The sequence below is a fragment of the Diplotaxodon limnothrissa genome, linkage group LG4, assembly GCF_057381915.1.
Source record: "Diplotaxodon limnothrissa isolate DT_005_m linkage group LG4, D_limnothrissa_male_GT1.1, whole genome shotgun sequence".
Lineage (NCBI taxonomy): Eukaryota > Metazoa > Chordata > Actinopteri > Cichliformes > Cichlidae > Diplotaxodon > Diplotaxodon limnothrissa.
The window spans coordinates 15,677,852-15,700,580 of NC_140599.1; the positions used below are offsets into that span (position 1 = coordinate 15,677,852).

Consider the following 22,729-nt stretch of genomic DNA (forward strand, 5'->3'; position numbering starts at 1 on the left):
AAGTTATACCCACCTTCTCTTTCTATGAACAATTTACAGATTTCTTTGGGAAGCAATTTATTTCTTACTTTATACATTATTTGCGCTGTTTTAAGCTTCACCAAGTCTTGGAATTTAATAGCTTGCATTTTGACAAAGAGTGCATTTGTATGGTCCCTGTACCCTACATTATTTATTAATCTAATGGCCCTTTTCTGTATTATAGTTATTGTTTGTGTGTTACTTTTGTATGTGTTTCCCCAGACCTCTACACAGTAGCTCATATATGGCAGTAGTAAAGCACAGTATAAAATGTGCAGTGCTTTCTGATCCAACATATGCTTTGCTTTCCCCAGGACGGCAATGCCCCGTGCCAATTTCCCCCGAACATAAGTAATGTGTGGCTTCCAACAGAGCTTGTGGTCGATGATCACCCCAAGAAATTTTATTTCATTTACTCTTTCTAAATATACATTGTCAACACATATTTCTACTTCGATGTTTTTCTTTTGGTTTCCAAACAACATAAATTTGGTTTTATCGAGATTCAATGATAATTTATTTATATCAAACCACTTCTTTAATATCGTTAATTCCTGTGTGATCATCCCCAAAACCTGTGGGTCATTATCTTGCTGTTAGATGAACCCCTGACCAACTAGGCGTATACCAGAGGGTATTGCATGGTGCTTCAGAATGCCGTGGTAGCCATTATGGTTCAGGTTGCATCTCACTGTGTACAAGTCACCTGGATCCAGCAAAACTGCCTCTGACCATCCACACCTCCTTCTCTATGTTTGACAGCTGATTCCACTGTGGAACCATCCTGTCTTTTCAAAGGCGTACAAAGAGCTTGCCTGATGATCCAAAGATTTTAAATTTTCATTAATCACTCCATAATACATTCTTCCAATCTTCAGTAGTCCAATGGTGATGTTTAATGGCCCAGGTAAGCCTCTTTGTCTTATTATGATGGCTTAGCAACTGCTTTTTTGCTTCAACATGTCCTGTCAAACCTGCAGCTCGAAGACTTCTCTTCACAGTTGAAATTGAAACTTGTTTACGATTGTAGTGAAGTAGATTCTGGGGTAGGATTTTACATGATGTCCACAAATGCACCACTAACATCCACACCTTCCCAGTTGACAATTAGCAGGCTTATAAGAAACAGCTGCGCTTCACTACCAGAAGGAGGCATTTGGCAGTCTTGTTCATCCAAGGTGGCTGAGAGCATTAGGCAGCTAAGCGCTGCAGATCTCTCCAGGAAAGCTACTCAGTTTAGTATTGCCCTTTAGAGAGTGGTTTGCACTATACTGCTGCTGTCTTGTTTGTTATGCAATGCTTTTTTAACGAATAGTAGTTTGGGGTGTATTTGTTTTATGTAGATCTTTTACTAATTTGTTTAACGTTTTATGCTTTCTTTTATTGCTTTAGTGGAGGTGCGGCCGCTTGTCGAGGGGCTAGGCACTTGAGGTGGAATCCCCTCCCCAATGCATGCGAGTGTACACACCGGGCATAGGTAGATTGCACCATTTAGAGTTTAGTGTGAGTGAGGTCTGCAGTAAATTCACACGGGTGAGTAATTGGTGGCATCCTTGGGCAGTCCTCCAGTAGGTTGCCTCCTCAAGTGGCCGGTCTCCACTATTTTGTTTAGTTATTCTTTTAACATGTTGTGATTGTTTTTAAGGTAGCATTGTCAGAATCAGAATCAGAATCGTGTTTATTGGCCAAGTATATGTGCAGACACATACAGGGAATTTGGTTCCGGTAGATGGTGGCTCTCAAGCACAGCAATGTAAATCTCTCTCTCTCTCACACACACACACACACACACACGTGTCTATATATACACATACATACACAAAGCTATGTAAACCAACTATAAATAACGAATCTAAACTTATATACATAAAATACAGAAATGAATGAGGTGGAATGAATACTACAAAATGTACATAAGGTGCAGTTGCAGTCTGGCAGTGGGAGCAGTGTGACAGGTCAACTGTTAAGAAGGGAGATGGCGAGGGGAAAGAAGCTGTTCCTGTGTCGGGTGGTCCTGGTCTGCAGGCTTCTGTACCGTCTGCCAGAGGGCAGCAGATCAAAAAGTCTGTGTGCAGGGTGTGAGGGGTCTGCGATGATTTTCCCTGCCCGTTTCCTGGTTCTTGAGAGGTACAGATCCTGGATGGAGGGCAGGGGGGTGCCGATGATCCTTTCTGCTGCCCGTACAGTCCGCTGCAGTCTGCTCCTGTCCTGTTTAGTGGCTGCTCCATACCAGACTGTGATGGAGGAGCACAGGACAGACTCAATGACCGCAGTGTAGAACTGGATCAGCAGCTCCTGTGGAAGACTGTACTTCCCCAGTTGTCTCAGGAAGTACATTGTGGTAGGGAGTCTGGTCGTTTTGTTAATAGTTTTTTAATTATCTATTTTGCTGTCTCAACCCTTCTACCTTAGGTGCCTTTTTGATTTTATAATTCTGTTTTTAGTAGTAGTTCTTAATAAACTTTAATTTGTAAAATTCATCTGTCTCACCTCTGCCGTTAATAACGAGTCTGTGGGCTTTGGTAGTCAATGCAACACTTACATTGGCTAGAGAAGTCTCTCCTGAGGTGTAATGCCCTCCCCCAGGTAGCGTTGTCAACATCTTAGTTACCGTCCCCGGTTATTCCTCTATCGCGACACCACAATCTGGCGTTGTGTCGCCAGGATATTTTCAGGCAGAGATCTGTTGCATGTCTTTGTTTTGTTTTGTTTTTGGGGTTAAATCTGTTCGGTTTGTCTGGTTATTGTAGTGCAGCGGCAAGACAGCAGCAGCGGCGGCGGGACGGACTTCTGGTTTTTTAGTAAGTGATATTTAAATACTCTGGTTTATTATGGAGGAAGAGCTCGCACAGTTACGAGACTTGGTAGCTCAGGGGCAAGCAGAAAATCGGTGGATGCGGCAAGAGCGAGGATCGGAGCTACCTGGCACCAGTGTTGCTGCTACAGGTTCATCCACCAATGGGCATTGTGCTGTTTCAGCTCCCAGTGCCCATGGTTCAACGGTAAGACTGGTATAGGTATTGCCGAATGGGTGGAAGAGGTGCAGGCCTGTTTGAGGGTACGGCATCTTTCACCAGCCGACAAAGCCCTTTTCATCTAGAAGGCGAGCCCAGAGAAGAGATTAAATATCGGCTTTCAGAGGAGAAAGACAATCCCGAAAAGATTTTGACTATTTTACAGGAACTGTAGATGTACTAAGTCATATGTCTCTCTGCAGGAAGAGTTCTTTTCAAGACGACAGCAGGAGGGAGAAACATTGCAAGAGTTTTCGCATGCTCTTATGTGCCTCATGGATAGAGTTGTAAAACAGTCCCCTCATGTTCTGCTGAACAAAGATGTGTTGCTTAGAGACCAATTTGTTGAAAATGTGCTTGATTGTTTCTTACGCAGAGAATTAAAACAGTATGTCCGCAGCCACCCTACTGCCACCTTGATGGATGTTTGTCGTGAGGCTATATTATGGGAGCATGGAGGTATGCCAGGGGGTGGGAGGGATAGACGTTACTTGGTTCCCCCGGCACTAGGCTTTCAACCTACTGTCCAGGAGGTCCCTTTTAGAGGTAGTCTGGCAACATGTTTTTACTCTCTGCTCATATATCTCTGACTCATTCTGAGGGTCAAACTCTGCTGCTGGCTAGCTAAAATATAGCTATGGGAAGAGGGGAAAAAAACAATGTAGAAAAGCTCACATCAAACCAACTCTTTTCTTTCTGTCATTCACAGGATCAACAGCACATATAAAGAAACAATGAAACAACTTTGAACATAAAGTTTTTGGTTGTCTTATTTTTAATTTAAATGTTTAAATTTGCATTGTATATTTGTTATAAAAATGTACAATAAGTATAATGTGTTGTTGTTGTTGTTGTTTTTTTTATTTTTTATTTATATAATACATCCCTCCACATGCAAAATATACTTCTTGCCAAGCACATACAAAGACTTCATATACATGTACTGTTGGCTGCAAGAGAGAGAAGCTTTGACCCAGTGGCCTTCAACATCAGCATATCCTCACAGCCTCATAGTCTCACTGAAAGCATGGACAGAATATGCAGCTTAAAGACGATGCTGTGTATTATTGTGCCAGAGAGTCACAGCATCATAAAACCATTAGGAGACCTGAACAAATACCCTTTATTGGCTGAGCAGCTGTTTCGAACAGCTGTTTCTTCAGTTCACCAGAGGAGGCGCTCCAAGACCATAAATGAATTCTGAAACTCTGTGACATTTTTTTTTTCCTAAGATGAATCTTAAAGCTGATCCTTAAAATGTCGCAAAACAAAACTGAAATCACTCATAAGTTTAAATTATGCACTACATTTCAAACAAGAAAAAAGGAGGCATTTGCCTGCTGGAGTAAAATCAATTTTTTCTAATATTAGGCTTGATAAAAGAAACAGGTGTTAAGTTGCACTGGTGAAAACTTAAATAACCTTTTTATAGATATTTAACAGAATACTTAAGATGTTTACATGTTAGAAAAAATTCTCTTGGGAAAAAAAAAGCTATTTGCATAAATCTCCTGCAGCTCCGTGTCTTTGACAGATGTTTGGAAACAGACTAATATAAAGTTTTATACTTCTGTTAAACAGAACTCATTTTTATTTACTTTGTTCATACTTTACAGTAAAATGAACCATTATCATAAACACAAACACTGATGCTTCACAAAAATCTGACAAAACCTAAAGGTGCCAGTAGATCAGCATTTAGAAAACTTTAAACAAAAAGACACACATGTATACTGTAGTTTTGAATTCCTGATTTCCTGGCTTCCAAAAACAAATGCTTAAACATGATGTACTATTGAAGGGAGTAACAAGTATAATTTTTACTATTTACTATAATTTTTACTATTATACTATACTAACAAATAAATAAATAGCTTGGGGAGTCTTACCTGAAAACATTTGCTTAACAAGTAAAACGTCAAATAATAATGCAATGAAATGATCAGTACTACAAGTTACAGTGTGGTTCTGTATTTGAGGGAGGAGCTGATGCAAAACTGTGTTCTAGTTTATCTTTACATAAAACAGAGTAAATCATTGATGTACCCACTGTAGACTGAGCAGAGATAAATGGCTTTCATCATGATCAGACCTTGTATTTGGTTCACTTTTCTCATTCTTTTAGTGAACTGGGCTGGTAAGGATTATAGATTTACTGTTACTGATGAAAACACATGAAATGTCTGCATCATTGTATCTATTGAGCTGGGGTTTTTTTGTAGGTACTGAAGGTCAAACACTGACTGAGTCTGAATCAGTCATTAAAAGACCTGGAGACTCCCACAGACTGACCTGTACGTACTCAGGGTTCAGTAGCGATTACTGGAACGCTTGGATCAGACAAGCTGCTGGAAAAGGACTGGAATGGATATCTGCTATCAGTGATAGCAGTACCTACATCTACTACTCTCAGTCAGTCCAAGGCAGATTTACCATCTCCAGAGACAACAGCAGAAAGCAGGTGTATCTGCAGATGAACAGTTTGACAACTGAGGATTCAGCTGTTTATTATTGCGCTCGAGAGTCACAGTGACACAAGAGGAAGAAACGCTGTACAAAAACTCAAAAAAAACAAAAATGAATAAATAAAAAAGCTAAATTTTATTTTCTGCAATTCACATTTACAATTTATTAAACATACACACACTGAAAGGAACAATAAATGTGCCTTACCAGGAACGGTGAACCCTAAATATTGTATTCATGTATTTGTAAGTGTAAATGTTATAATTTGCTTTTTCTTTATGTTACATAACATAACAGCTTATGTTGTGTATTAAAGTGCATGCACCACTGATTTGTTGCAACACATTTATATAATTTTATATAACATTTGTATAATAACAGACACATTTATGGGGGGATTACTGACATTGGTGAAGTTAGCCAGAGCCTGGATATCATACTAAATTGTCTTTAACTCCTAACTGACTGAGGACCACAGTGATACAAGATGAGAAACTCAAAAAACTCAGCACGTCAAGTTAAAATCAGAAATTCTCATTTACAGAGGATATGAATAGGAAGTCATCCAAGGTAATCCAGTAAAACATTTACCCAAGCCATAGAAACGTAACCATTACTTTACCACCCAAACCTATGAGAGGTGGTGGTATAAAACATGAAAGGGGATTAAATATCCAATATTCAATCATAATTCAGTACATTGAATTCAGCCCTTTTATTGGTATGGTGAATGTTATTGCCTCAGTTTTTTGTTTGAAAGACACTTAAAGGCAAAAAAAAGAAAGAAAAAGAAACAAGCCAAAACTATATTATATATTCAGCCATTATCTGAATTTACATCTGTAACTATTACATGAACATAAATCATTAACATATAAAGAAGTTCTGTGAGATGAACAATTTGGTATTTGGTATTTTTGAACATATATTTGCTTGGCTGATTTTCCATTCACACAAGTTCATCATGTTCTCTCTTGCTTACAGGTTTTGGACCCTGGGAGAAGCTTTTAAGTGCATTCAATCTAATAAACACTATAAAAACAACTGAATAATCAGCTGAATTGTAGAGAAAAATCTTTTTCCACAGTATTGACCTCATCCAGTCAGAATCAGTGGTTGTACAGCCTGGACAGGCTTTAACATGCCTGGTTATTCATGGACTGATCAGAAATAATGAAGAAAAATGAATGAACTAGATTTTGGTTCATTATGGAGGATGAGACTTTCACAAGGCTTTGAAGAAAAAGTGCAACTACCACACATATACTTCAAATAGTACAATGACATTCACAGTGGTAAAATTGCAGTCTGAAGACACAGCTGTTTATTTCTGTGTATGCGGCCCCTCAGTGTTACCAGACATCCATAAACCTACACAAATATGCAGTACATGAGACTAAGCCACCAACAATTAATAATAAAAACACAGGCTAATGCATAAATTAATATATTTTCATTCTGTTCATTAAAAAAACAAAAAACGTGTTGACATATTTTAGTTGTTAGATGTCTTAAAAGCAGTTTTCATCTTTTTCATATGTTTTTGTTTTGTCTCATTTGACATGTCTGTGAAATTAGAAAATGCGTTTCAGTGGATTTAAGCTAATTGTTATTAATGTATGTTGTACTTCTTTGATTACTTTTATTTTCTTGTCTTTTTTGTCTTCTCTCAGGGTATTACTGATAAAATCCATGTTTTACATATTTTACAGATTTGTATCATTATTAGTCAAGTTAAATAAACAGTTTAATCATAATTTAATGAATCAGTTTATTTTCTTTTTCTTGCACACTGTACATAATGATTTTCTCTCTCACATGGGAGGAGTCAATGTAAAACTTGAGGTCTTAAGTGTACTTATCTGACTGCTGGGAACAGTGGACTCACAGTTTAACATGATGGACTGCAGGACAGGACTGCTGCTTCTAGCTGTCTTCTGGGCAGGTGATAAGTCCAACAGATCTTTTATTAATATAGTATATCTTTAGCCTTTTTCAACATTTTTGATATGTTTCACAATTTTTTTGGTTTTCCTTGACAGGTGTTGATGGTCAAACTTTAACAGAATCTGAACCAGCAGTTAAAAGACCTGGAGATTCCCACAGACTGACATGTACAGCTTCTGGATTCTCATTCAGCAGCTTTGAAATGAACTGGGTCAGACAGGCTCCTGGAAAAGGACTGGAGTGGGTTGCTTATATCAATAGTGGTGGTAGCACCAAATACTACTCTCAGTCAGTACAAGGCCGGTTTACCATCTCCAGAGACAACAGCAGAGAGCAGCTGTATCTGCAGATGAACAGTCTGAAGACTGAAGATTCTGCTGTTTATTACTGTGTTAGAGAAGCACAGTAACAAAAAAGAAATGCTGTACAAAAACCCATCACGACAAACTAAGTCAAAATTTGCTTTTCGGTGACAGAAATTAAATTTAACTTATGAACAAACTCAAAGATAAAATCAATTTGCATTATTGGTGTTTAATAAATATTTGCATTTGTTTTTGTGAACATTATCACCTTTCTTGTTTGAAATGTGTTTTTAAGGAATGGAAAAACAAACAAACAAACAAAACCCAAAATGCTATGTTTCTTTTTATGGTTGCAAAAAAATTTGTCTTTGCTAATAATACTCTAAGTCCAAGGAAAATCTGTATTTCAGTTCCATTAAATTCAGTTCAATTTTATTTATATAGTCCCAAATCATAACAACAGGTACCTCAAGGCACTTTATATTGTAAGGTAAAGAATCTACAAAGGAGGAAGGCATGACAAAGGCACACTATGAAAGAGAGCCAGAGATTAACAATAACTAATTATTAAATGCAGAGTGATGTTTAAACACATAGAGTGTAAAGAGGTAATTGAAGAAGAAACACTCAGTGCATCATGGGAAGCCAGTTGCAGCATAACTTAGGGAGGATTCAGGGTCACCTGATCCAGCCTTAACTATAAACTTTGTCAAAAGGAAAGTTTTAAGCATAATCTTAAAAGCAGAGAGGGTATCTGTCTCCTGAAACCAAGTTCAAAGTTTGTTCCAAGAGGGGCCTGCAAGGTGAATGCTGTGCCTCCTATTCTATTTTTAAATAAACTATGAACCAAAAATATCCAGCAGTCTGAGCATGAAGTCAGGAGAATCCCACACACTGACATGTACAACCTCTGGATTCACATTTAGCAGCTATTATATGGGCTGGATCAGACAAAAGGGCTGGAGTGGGTTTCCACTATTGATAGTGGCAGTAGCAGTAAATTCTACTCTCAGTCAGTTCAAGACCGGTTTGCCATCTCCAGAGACAACAGCAGGCAGCAGCTGTATCTGCAGATGAACAGTCTGAACACTGAAGATTCTGCTGTTTATTATTACACTCGACACTCACATTGACTAAAGGTGGTACAGCAGCTTTACAAAAACCTTCACAATTTTCGTAAATTATGGCAATCTTTACTTTGTCATTATGGACTTGGTCAAGGTGTTAGCTTTGGACAGGCTACAAAGTATTCTGTGAAGAATAAATCTGATATTAAAAAAAAAAGATTTCTGTTTCTCTTCTTCTGATGAAACTCACTTTGTCTGTCTTGTTTAAATGCCCATATTCATCGACAAGCTCACGTCTAAAAACACAAGATGTTTAGACTTAAAGATAATTTCCGGTTACAAGATGAGCTTCCCAACCCCCTGAAACACGGTCACACTTAATGCAAATTAATTCAGAATTCTAAAAGCTGATCCTCATAATATGGAGAGTTTAAAAATATGCCTGATGATTTAGAAATGCATAGAAAATTTTTTTTTTGTGTGTTTCATTTTTCAATCTTAAGCTCGGAGACTCATTCTTTTCACTTTCAACTCAATGTAACATTCTTTTAAAGATTCACCATGGTCATCTACAAATATTACAGTTTAATTGAGTGTGAGTTGATCCTCTTGACATGTTTTGATGGTCTCTGACAGAATCTGAATTAATGGTAAAGAAAAAAAAAGGTCTGGAAAATAACACAAAATGAACCTGTACATTCTCTTACTCTAAGTCTATCATCTCCAGAGATGACTCTGACAGGAGTTTGCCTGCTGGAGTAAAATATATTTTTTGTAATATTAAGCTTGGTAATTGAAACAGATTGTCATTTGGTAGAAACTTCACTTTAAATACAGTCAGAACAAAGAGCATTCAACAGCTCATCCCTGAACCCCCCCCCCCCAGAGAGCGAGAGAGTGTACAACCTTTATGTCTGTGAAGGTTCTCAGTCATTCAGGTAGACGTAGTCTATAGGGAGCTTGGAAAGAGAAGCATCTGGACTTCTTTAAGTTTCCTTGAAGATTGGTGGAGAGTCACAGATTTTAAGCCCTATGGGAGTGTCCCTAAGAGGGTCATGGGTCCCCTATTGATCTTCTACCTAATCACACAAGCCAAGGTGTGAAAACGGGTGTGGGTCAGAATCAGCCAAGGTTTCGGGTGAACCCATTGTGAAACCTTGCCCTACCCTATCATGTGATTTACTGAGTTCAAATGGCCCAGGATGGGAGTGGGTGTTAAGGCGTCTGGGAAGGAATCTCAAAACTGGATTATATAGATGGCAGACAGTTGGTGTCGTAAACCATCAACTGTCTGCAATCAAAGATGGTTGTTCACAGTGCACATAGATCACTTCTTTCACTCCTCTTTCAAACCATCTGTCTTCTATGTCCAAAACAGAGAACAGAGAAGACAGATGATAATCACATGATGGGGTGATTATCAAAAATTCCAAAGCAGGTGTATCTGCAGATGAATAACTTGACAACTTCTGATTCTGCTGTTTATCACTGTGCCTGTGACCCAAAGTGACACAAGAGGAACAAACTCTTTACAAAATTTGATTCAGAGAAATTAATTGCTATTGAACTTCAGCAACACTATGAAAGAAACAATAAATGTGCAAGGATCTGCAACACATTTAACAGAATTCATTAAGCTCAGACTAATTGGAATAATTTTTCATACATAATTTGCTCGTTGTTCCACCATAGTATGCACTGTAAATTGTGCAGATGCAGTTAAGTCCTTAAGGATTTGGATTACCTTTTGGTTCCAAATACTTCTGGACTTATCTGTACCTGCACAATACAGACACTAATTATTACTGTTTGTCTGTAGGTACTGAGGGTCAAACACTGACTGAGTCTGTACTAGTGATCTCACAGACTGACCTGTACATACGCAGGGTTCAGTGGTGATTATAATAATGCTTGGATCAGACAGGCTACTGGAATGGACTGTTAAAGTTGTTAGTGTAGGAAACAAAATTTTATCACAGTTTTTATACACTTTGCTATTAGTATTTATTTAGAAGATTTTTTACATGTTTCTGTGATACATTGAAGATTCAACACTCATTTTTTGGTTAAACAAAGGTATTGGGGAAAAAAAAGATGCACTGTACAAGTGGTGAAATGAATAAAACCAGCACCTGTTTATTTATAAGTTTAGTATCAATAAGCAGAAATGGAAAAGTGTATTCCTCTTTGAGGAGGAGGAGCTGATGCAAACTGATCTGCCATATTTGAATATTTTTGTAGACTATAACACAGAGACTATATGACGGACATACACCACTATAGGTTTGTCATAGAAAGGGCTTTGATCATGGATCGACATGAGTTCATGGCTGTTGTTCTCATCCTGTCAATTAACTGGGCTGGTAAGGATAGGACAGTGCTATTAGAAATAATTTAATACAAAGAAAAATGACATGTTTTAAATACAGAAGCTAATAATGTGATTGTCTGTAGGTACTGAGGGTCAAACACTGACTGAATCTGGACCAGTAGTCAAAAGGCCAGGAGACTCCCACAGACTGACCTGTACATACTCAGGGTTCAGTGGCAATATTTATGCAGTTTGGATCAGACAAGCTGCTGGAAAAGGACTGGAGTGGATTGCTAGAATCAGTGATGATAGCAACTATATCTCTTACTCTCAGTCAGTCAGAGGCCGCTTCACCATCTCCAGAGACAACAGCAGAAAGCAGGTGTATCTGCAGATGAGCAGTTTGACAACTGAGGATTCAGCTGTTTATTATTGCGCTCGAGAGCCACAGTGACACAAGAGGAAGAAACTGTGTACAAAAACTCAGCCCAAGTTAAAATGGGAAATTTACATTCACAGAAAGGAGCTGTAATTTAACATGTTCAGTAAAGTCATAGAAACAAAAAAATTTGTATGAATGATGGACACACTTATTCTCTCCTTGCTGCTCTCTTTATGCCCTGTGAGCGATTTTGTAGCTGTTTATAGTGATGCCAGTGGAAGTGTGAGGACATATAAGGTCACCAAAGGTAACAGACCCAGTACGATCTATCACACTCATGGCCAGAGGAGTCTGTATTTTCCAAACTGTGAACTTTGCATATCTCTCCCCTTGACATGAGATTTTAACACAATGGGAACTCCTTCATTGTCTTTTTTCAACATGCAGGGTAGTCCAATAAAATCGTGCATCTTAACCCAAACCAAGAGCTATTCACAACATAACCATCATCGCCTGTCAGAGACTGGCTGCCAAAAAATCACCAGCAGGAATCAATACAGTCAGTCCAGCCCTTTTTATTGTTATTGTGAATTTTGCCTCACAGTACCTTTGTTGGTTGGTAGAACATAAAAACATAAAATCAGAAGCAGGTTTGATTTATCAGGAATCATAACTGCTCAGTGAACACAAAATAACAAATATTCAACATACAAAGAAGTGTTTAAAGCTGTGATTTAAGCTCCACCTTTCTAATCAGCTGAGTGACTTTGATTATGTATATAACAGTATGGATTAGAAAGAGTGCACAGGAGACTTTCATAAATACACATTGAACATGAAACGCAGCCACCAACACACTTCATAACTGGGGCATAGCCATGAATTTAAATGTATTTACCCTCAAATTATAAAGTAAATAAATAAATGATAAAAAAAAATGTGTTTGTCATTGTTTTACATGCCTGTGTTTAATCTATTTCAATAAACACATAATATAATGAATCAATAACTTTTCACACACACACACACACACACACACACACACACACACACACACACACACACACACACACACACACACACACACCCATCCTGCACATATTTTTTTTCTCTTAATCTCATGGGAGAATTCAATGTAAAACTTGTGGTATTGACTCTATTTATCTAACTTCTGGGGGGAGTGTGCACACAGAGTAACATGATGGACAGCAGTACAGGACTACTGCTTTTAACTGTCTTCTGGGCAGGTAAAGAGTCTAAAATATCTCATTTTAATATAGTTTATCTTTAACCTTTTTCAGCATTTTTGATATATTTCACAAAATCCATTCTTGTGTAATTGACAGGTGTTGATGGTCAGACTCTGACAGAATCTGAACCAGTCATTAAAAGACCTGGAGAATCCCACACACTGACATGTACAGCCTCTGGATTCACATTCAGAGACTACTATATGGCTTGGGTCAGACAGGCTCCTGGAAAAGGACTGGAGTGGGTTGGTTATATCAGTAGTGGTGGTGGTAGCACCAAACACTACTCTCAGTCAGTCAGAGGCCGGTTCACCATCTCCAGAGACAACAGCAGACAGCAGCTGTATCTGCAGATGAACAGTCTGAGGACTGAAGATTCTGCTGTTTATTATTGTACTCGAGACTCACAGTGATGCAAAAGGGAGAAATGCTACACAAAAACCCAGCACATTAAACTAAGTCAAAATTAGATTATCAGTGACAGAAATTAAATTTAATTTATGAACAAACACAGAGACAAAAAACAAAAAAAACTGTTGTTGGGAAAGGGCTAATGATTGTTTTCATTTGTATTTGGGAAAACCAGAGTCTGGTTTGTTTGAAATATGTTTTTCAGAAATTGAAAAACAAGAAAAAAACAAATAATAAACAAAAACACTATATTTCTCTTTATGGTATCAGTGTTTTTGCTTAGATTACTCCATGTGGCAGGAAAATCCATGTTTCTCTTATAATCATGTCTACATTCAAACTGGGCTAATTACAGACTGAAATAAAGACTCATATGAAACCCTCAATTACATCAGAAGAGGAGAAGCTTCCATCTGAAGCTGTTGCTGCTGGCTGCAGGACACTGTAAACGCTTTTATGGCATTTACACCAACCATGTATTTTTTCACAGGTGCAGAGTTTGAAGAGGTGAGACAGCCAGCCTCTCTGACTGTGCAGACAGGTCAACCTCTGAGTACTCAACATCAAACATGTTTTCTATGATGATTAGTAAGAGGAAAAATATTCTGGGATCATAAATCATTAATTCTACTCGAGTAATTCTCTCATTACTTGCGAATGCTAATTTTGTTTCCACATGTTTCTAGACATATGATAATGCATGCAATACCATAGCTGAACTTCTAGCAGTGAAAGAGCCAGAGGCACCTTGTGTAACATGCTGATATAATAGCACAGGGCTATTGTTTCATGTTATAATCACATTTATTTTTAAAATCGTACAAAACGCTGTAACAGAAATGAGCACTCTTTTCTCATACAAATCTTTAGTCTGTGGAGTGGAGTGCCGAGTGGTCCTGTGTATTGTGTGGAGAGCAAGAGGGCGCATCTTCAGCCTCAGAGTGATGAACATAGTCATGTTTCTGCTGCCACTCTTCAAAAAAAAACTGTGGTAATAATGTAATTTTAAAGACCTCAGGCTATTAATATGTCACATGATAAATATGGTGATCTGTACTGGAGGTCAAATTCCAAATCAATCTGAATGCAATACCTGAAGATGTTCTATGTTTTGTTTTATAAGTCACAATAACAGAAAGCACCAGAGCTGAATTATACAAAAAAGTATCAGCAACTAACCACCACACATGCCAAGAGAAACTTGAACCACATTTTTATATTATATATCTCACATTTCGTCGAAAGTTTTGTTTGAAATTTTCTGTCACACCAATCACAGCTGAAAATAGACTACTGTATTAATATGGTGTTATTTTTGTGCCAGTATTCTGAGCACACATAAAAAGATTTTGAGCGCATGTAAAAAGAAAAGCATTTTAAGGAGAAAATTATTTTGAGCGAAGAAAAGCTTAATTTGAGCCAACAAAATTCATTGCTGCGTGCATAAAATGTATTTCAGTGTTTGCTATTATTCATATACACACACTAACAGCCCGTCTCGCTCAGTTTTTGCATTTGCTCTTTCTCAGATCTCTGTGGACCTGCTCGCAGTGTGTTGCTTCCGCTCTCAACATAGCGCGAATGGTTGTCTGGCCTTGGGACAGACTGGCGACCTGTCCAGGGTGTACCCCGCCTCTCTCCCTATGACAGCTGGGATAGGCTCCAGCGCCCCCGCGACCCTGACCCTATTTTGAATTTCACCCGTCATATCCCCCGATGTAAAATGTTCTGTTCTTATTTAAACAGCTGACTCAGAATTAAATCTAAGATTAAAAACATTTAAATTCAGGAGCAAACATTTTCACCGGGAGCAAAAACAGCATGTTAATATGTAGAGATCCTGAAGGCTGCTCCAAAAATGATCAGATTATATGTTAAATATTTGTTCAATTCTCTTCCAAAACCCAGCTGTCTATTGTAAGTTTTGAGTGTCTACTAAAGTAAAAATAAAAGCATTCAAACATCTCACCTGTTTGTTAATATTCAGGCATACATGTATACTACTTTTATTAATAGAGAGATTAAGCTTGTGTTTCTGTCATGTATTGTGCTTAACTGTATGAAGCTTATTAGACATTATGAAACAGATGATACGTAAAAGTGAATTTTGCCAAATTGCTTTAGATACTTTTTGAAATTAAAAAAGTTGTTTTTAAAAATGTTTTTTACGTGCGCTCAGAATACTGGCAAAAAATAACGCCATATATAAAACAAAATGAGGCAACACTGTGCAAATTAATGCATATTTAAATGCAGTTTCCCCCCTCCCTGTCAGGAGGAGTCATGCAAAACCTAGATGTTTCCCCCTTCTACTTATCTGACCACCAAAGAACAGTGGACACAGATCAACATGATGGAGTATTTGAAAGGACTACTAATTTTATTTATCTGCTGGGCAGGTGAAAACATTCTAACATAACACATGCTGGTCTTTTTTTCCATCAACCTATTTATGTTATTTATGTTCTTTAAAAAAATAAAAATTCTCTTGACAGGTGTTGATGGTCAGACTCTGACACAATCTGAACCTGTGGTTAAAAGGCCTGGAGAATCCCACACACTGACATGTACAGCCTCTGGATTCTCATTCAGTGGCTACTGGATGGGCTGGGTCAGACAGGCTCCTGGAAAAGGACTGGAGTGGGTTGCTACTCTTGATAGTGGCAGTGGTAGCACCAAATACTACTCTCAGTCAGTCAGAGGCCGGTTCACCATCTCCAGAGACAACAGCAGACAGCAGCTGTAGCTCCAGATGAACAGTCTGAGGACTGAAGATTCTGCTGTTTATTATTGTGCTCGAGAGCCACAGTAACTGAAGGTAGTTAAGCAGCTGTACAAAAACCAAAAATGTACCTTCACAATTGTAATAAAGCAGGAATATTCAACTAAAAGCTAAAGAGGTCCAGTGAGACATTTTGTTGATACAAAGGTCCCTAATGATCATAATTATTTATTGTCTAATTATTTAGTGTGATATATAAATAACACACCTGAGTGTCAAATGAAATTAAATCAGTACAATTCAAAAAAAAAACTTATGACAAGAAATTTGACAAATAATTCAAAACCTCAAGCACCATAGAACTGAACATATATGTATGACTGCTGAAAATTCCCACCATTGAAAGGTGAAACTTGTGCATGTTCAAATGAAGTGCTTAACTTCAGGGAAGCTTCATGCGAGAAGCTTCTTCATTTCTAACTGAAGAACTGAAGAAGCTTCATGTATGAGAGGTGAAACGTCTTCAAGAAACCTAAAGAAGTCCAGACGCTTTTCTTTCTAAGCTCTTTAGACTACAAAGACCTGAATGACTGAGAACCTTGACAGACATGTTACATATTGATATTTCTTAACCAGGCAACAGTGTACGTGTGACTTTCATCAAGCAGGGTGCAGTTTTCCATTTCTTCCTGAGAGATATATGCAAAATTTGTTTTAGCTGTTTTCTCTTCTTTTTTAATTGTTCCTTTTTCTAGGGTGGGATGACCGTACACTACACATGTTTAAAGATGTAAAAAAAAAAGAAATATGTAAATAAATTTGAATTTATTTTGGATCTTGAAACACATACAGGAATGAACGCCATGTAAAAACTCCATAAAAATTTCAATAAAAATTTTTACCATCAAGGAGAAGAAAAGTTTTCTCACTGATTAAATTCATTGGTTAAACTAAACCTCACAGAGAGCCTTAATTTAATAATAAAGATGGCATTGGGTTTCTGCCTTCTGCCTGATTTAATAATGTATTTATATATTTACTGGTTATTGTATTTTATCATGAGCTTTTATATTAATTTATATATTTACATAACACAATAAAGACATATTAGGTTTTGCTTCCTGTGAGGAGGAGTTAAGACTAAACCCAAATGTCTTTCACCTATATATATATATATCAGTACAGAAAGTTTGACAGACAGCAGCTGGCACACAGTTTACCAGTATGGGCTACAGACAGTAGTACTGATTTTGACGATCTGCTTTGCAGGTGAAATAGATTCTATTATTACGCTGATTTTAGATCTGAATCCAGCACATTTAATCAGGTTTTTTTAAATTCTCTTTATAGGTGTTGATGGTCAAACCCTGACTGAATCTGAACCCGCAGTTAAAAAGCCTGGAGAATCCCACACACTGACCTGTACGACCTCTGGATTCACATTCAGCAGCTACGCTATGGACTGGGTCAGACAGGCTCCAGGAAAAGGACTGGAGTGGATCGCTTTTATACACACAGGCAGTTCTGAAATCTATTACTCCCAGTCAGTCCAGGGTAGATTCACCATCTCCAGAGATGACTCCAGCAGTAAACTCTATCTACAGATGAACAATCTGAAGACTGAGGACACAGCAGTTTATTACTGTGCCCGAGACAACACAGTGAGAGAAAATAATAGGAGAGTCATACATAAACTTCCTCTTTTACAGCAACGGGGAGCAGAAGAGAAAAGATTACTTAAGCTTTAGAAATAATGTTGTTTATCATGAAATTATCTTTGTACTTGTGTATTCTGTGGTTTAAAATATCTACATATTGCAAAAATTATAATATCTCAAAATGATTAATTGATTTAATTAAAAAAAATTCATTCATTGCCTATTGTCAAAGGATCATTCTTTATGAAAGAAAGAAGATCAATCAGTACATTTCGTTTTTTAAAGACTTTTAACTCTTTAATGCTATGAGTGCTGACTCAGCTATAAAAACTTTATCACTGACGTCATGCCAACACATCAGTTTGAACATAAACCATGTTTCCTGTACCTCTGTTACTGTTTTGGGGGGCCTGGATTTGAGTCTGTCTGGCCACAGTTGTTCTTTTTTAGTAAATTTTGATATCTTGCAACAAACAATTTTCTTGTTTTTAACGATGTGAAGTGTGAACATCTGACACAGTTATCCTCTGTCTCTGTGTATCCGACCATCACTTGTCAGGTCTCTTATTCTGTTAGTAACTATCACACAGCCTGGATCAGACAGCCTGCAGGGAAAAGGACTGGAGTTTTTTCAAAGTGCATGTTTTGGATCCATGACATACTACAAAGAATAATTAAAGAACAAGTTCAGTTTGGACTTACAGTCTTCCAGCAACACAGTGACTCTAAATGGACAAAATATGCACCTGAGCATGCTGCTGTGTATTATTGTGCCAGACACTGACAGTAACACAAATCATCAGCAGGTTTGAACAAAACCCCTTAAAGTCTGAACACTTGGAACATGAAACCACCAGAGGAGGTGCCCCAAGACCACTAATGACTTCAGGACCAGACCAAGTCTCTTTAATTACTGTATAAAGCATTCTTGATGTGGAATCATATAAAACAGATAAATGATTATATTCATAATAGAAGGCATACATTGTTTTGTAACTTGTTCATTTATTGACAGTCTGTGAGCTGTTAGTGTCCAAAGATTTTTTTTTTTTTTTCATAATAATTTTTATTAATTTGGCATATTGAGGAAAATATCTGTGACTGAAATATATGAGCATTTTGAACAAAATGATTTGAAAATACTGGCAGTTTAGTTTGCCTTTAATCACTCTAACAAGATTAATAGAACATGCATTCTAATAATGGATTTAAAAAAATTTGTTGTTTTTTTTAATTCGGAGGGTTCATCTTTTTGAATGCATTAAACTCTTTTATTTAAACTTTTAAATCAACAGTAATTGATATTTTACTAAATAGTCTTATCATCAGCATCCTCCTTATTATTCTTAACAAAATTCATTGTAATATATTAATAAAAGCAAAATGTATTTTAGGACTATGGGATTTCCAGTCATAAGTAAGGTCTGCAAAATAAACAAATCAATTTAACTTAGCAAGCGCGTCATGTGCTGGATTAATTCTATGCAAATTCTGTGGCCTTTCCTTTAACACAGCTATAAAAATTTGACAGCAAACCGTCAGTTTGCTTCACAGCAGATCAGTTACAACATAAAACATGTTTTCTGTGGCTCTGCTGCTGCTTTTGGCTACTGGATCCTGTAAGTCTCTGTAGACTTTTCAGTGGTTAATTCTTTTGTGGTACAAATTTCTTATAAAACATGTTTATTTTTCTTTTAACAGGTGTGCAATGTGAACAGCTGACACAACCAGCTTATGTGACTAAGCAGCCAGGCCAGCATCTGTCTATCAGCTGTCAGGTCTCTTATTCTATGGGCGGCTACTACACAGCCTGGATCAGACAGCCTGCAGGGAAAGGACTGGAGTGGATTGGTAGCAAATATACTGGAGCTTCATACTACAAAGATTCACTGAAGAGCAAGTTTAGTATAGACTTAGACTCTTCCAGCAACACAGTTACTCTAAATGGACAGAATATGCAGCCTGAAGACACTGCTGTGTATTACTGTGCCAGAGAGCCATAGTAACACAAACCATCAGCAGACCTGAACAAAAACCCCACAATGCCTGAGCAGCTGGTTTGAGAGACAGTATACAAAAACATGTACTGGACTGGAGTGGATTGCTTACATCAGTGGTGGTGGTAGCTATATCCACTATTCTCAGTCAGTCAAAGGCCGGTTTACCATCTCCAGAGACAACAGCAGGCAGCAGGTGTATCTGCAGATGAACAGTTTGAATAATGAAGACTCTGCTGTGTATTATTGTGCTCGACACTCACAGTGACACAGGAGGGAAAACACACTGTACAAAAACCCCTAACACCCATGTCAAGTGGAGTCCTTGCTTTATAGCCTCTTCCTATTCATGACTCAAAGCAAACTTCCCAACAGTCTATTATGAAGCCTTGATATCACGCTGTCAGTTGCATCAGAACAGAAGCTTCCATGAGAAAATGAAAAGCAGCATTGCATTAAAAAAATAGTATTTACATAAATTTAGAAAAGTAAAGATCCTGGGGCCCACCTTTGTATAGAGGGAGCAAGAAAGACGGAAAAGACTAGAGGATCAGCAATTTAAAAATATGGTAAACACACTGGAGAACTTTAGAAAGTATCCTACAGCAATCCACAGTTTTTTGCTAATTAACGGCAACTCTTCCCGTCAAGTAGTGGATAAAAGAAGATGTTTTTGGGTACTTTAGGTGCTCCCTCATTTCCCAAGTTGTCACCACAGTGGATGATGGGGAGGAGTCCATGCAAAACAGACATCTTTAAAATCATTACTGTATATGTTGCAGAGCAAAGGCGAGGGACTCAATCTGATAGACAAACTGTAAAGTGGAAGTTAACTGACTTTTACAATGATCAAATCTGTTTATTTAATTGTTTTTCTCTTTGTGTTTTCTACCTTGTCTGGTAAGGATATAAAAAGCTGTTGGATAAGAAGACATACTGTATGCATACAAATGATTGTGCTAATGAGCTGTTTCTGTAGGTACTGAGGGTCAAACACTGACTGAGTCTGAACCAGTGGTTAAAAGGCCTGGAGACTCCCACAGACTGACCTGTACATACTCAGGGTTCAATTATAATATTGATGGTGTTTGGGTCAGACAGGCTGCTGGAAAAGGACTGGAATGGATCGCTTATATCAGCAGGAGCAGTGCCATCTTCTACTCTCAGTCATTCAGAGGCCGCTTTACCATCTCCAGAGACAACAGCAGAAAGCAGGTGTATCTGCAGATGAACAGCTTAACAGCTGAGGATTCTGCTGTTTACTACTGTGCAGAACAGCCACAGTGACACAAGAGGGAGAAACACTATACAATAACTTAACTTGCCAGGTGTACTTTTGCATCTTTTCTGTGATTTCACATGTTCACTTTTTTTTTCAACTGCAAATTTTCTTACCAATAATATCACAAGTCTTGACTCTTAACACCACACCGAGTATTAAAACAATTAGGTAATAAAAAATAAACTAAAAAAGCTAAGCAGTTACTTTTCATATCAGTCTTCAGAAAGCTTCTTATTAATTTTAAATATAAAAATAGAAAAAGTGCTCCCATATGAAGGCGTAGTGGTCAGCACTGTTGCCTCATAGCAAGAAAGTCCTAGTTTCAAATCCATCATCTTGCTTGCATGTTCTCTCCGTATCCATGTGGGTACTTCAGCTTCCTCACTTCAAGTCACCTTTGACATCAGCCATGTTCTCTGTATGTATGATCCATCTGCTGGCAGTTGGACTCTGTGAGGAGCTGCATATGAATAATAAATATAGAAAAAATGCTAAATATTGAGATGAATGACGCATAACCCACAGTGATGCAAACCACACACTAACCTGCACAAATACCCAGCAATCATAAAAATTAATCATGGCTCTTCATTCTTAAATTCTCATGAACATGGTAATATTATTACTATTATTATGTTATTACTTTTTTCCAATCTCTGAATGTTTTTATTGTTAATATATATAGTCTTAGTGTGAGTCAAACATCTCTTCAACTCGAAAAGCCTGCTTATAATATGTCCCTTTAAATAAACTCACACTGGCAATATTCTGCAAAGCACTGATGTATTTATTGCCAATATTATCTGGTGTAGGTTATAGAGGGAGTGTTGGACTGAACATCTTCATGTTCATTATATATCTGTGCTGCTATATTAATAAAACTTTTCAACACATTTGTTCACATGGAAAAATGAAGTGCAATGTGTCAGGACTATTTCAGCTGTTTGTGCATGAATGAAATGGATCCCACAGTGCATCCTGTTTAAAATATTGCTAAGCTGCCCCAAGTGCCTTGTACAAGCTTTATTTCCTACTAAAATATTACTGCAAACAGGCAAAGCAATACTAAACCCAAACAGTAAAAAGTGCAATTTTTGCAGATCTGCAACCTCTGAAAGAATTAATATATTTCCTGTGAAAATGCAGGAAATAATGTCTTTCTGCAAAGCTTTCACCATGTTTGTTTAAGGCTGGAAGACATAACAATAATGTGCTGAAAAAAAAAATAAGGACAGGATGTACCTACTCATATTTCTGTTGCTATATTTATGAATCTTATGGTCCTGAAATGAATCAAGTGCCTTTTGAAATAATAGATAATTAGTTAAATTGTGTAATTAAGAGGCACTTATAATATATTTCTGAATCTGACAAATGACTGAATTAGTCAGTTTTGTCAAGAAAATAGCAGACATATTTTTAAAACCACAGGTGCACAGATGTGTTATAAGAAAAAAAAACAAGAGATTAAACTTTCCTTTGGATTTGAAAATTTGAATGAGTAATAAGGTACAACAAATGCTAAGCAAAGATGAGTCCTGGCAAGTTTATATCACACTATTATATTATAGCAGATTTTTCTTTTGGCTCTAACTGTACCAACACTGGTGCCTCTTGTGTTTGATTCTATGCAAACTCGGTGTCCTTCCTCGCTACTCAGCCATAAAAACTCCTCACATCTTTGGGGTGGAGATACCAGAACATCACCCTCAACATAAACCATGTTTTCTGTAGCTCTTCTGCTGCTGTTGGCAGCTGGATCTCGTGAGTCCCTTTTTATTTGTCAAACTCAATAGTTTATCATTAACGGCTTTACCTAATCATCTGTTAAAAATAATATTTTCTATTTACAGGTGTAAAGTGTGAGCAGTTGACACAGCCAGCCTCTGTGACAGT

The 22,729-nt window shown here is 37.5% G+C and overlaps 1 pseudogene; it reads left to right on the forward strand.

Moving 5' to 3' along the window:
• Positions 1-22,729, forward strand: part of LOC146633510 (uncharacterized) — an 82,440-nt pseudogene that overhangs the window by 40,227 nt on the left and 19,484 nt on the right.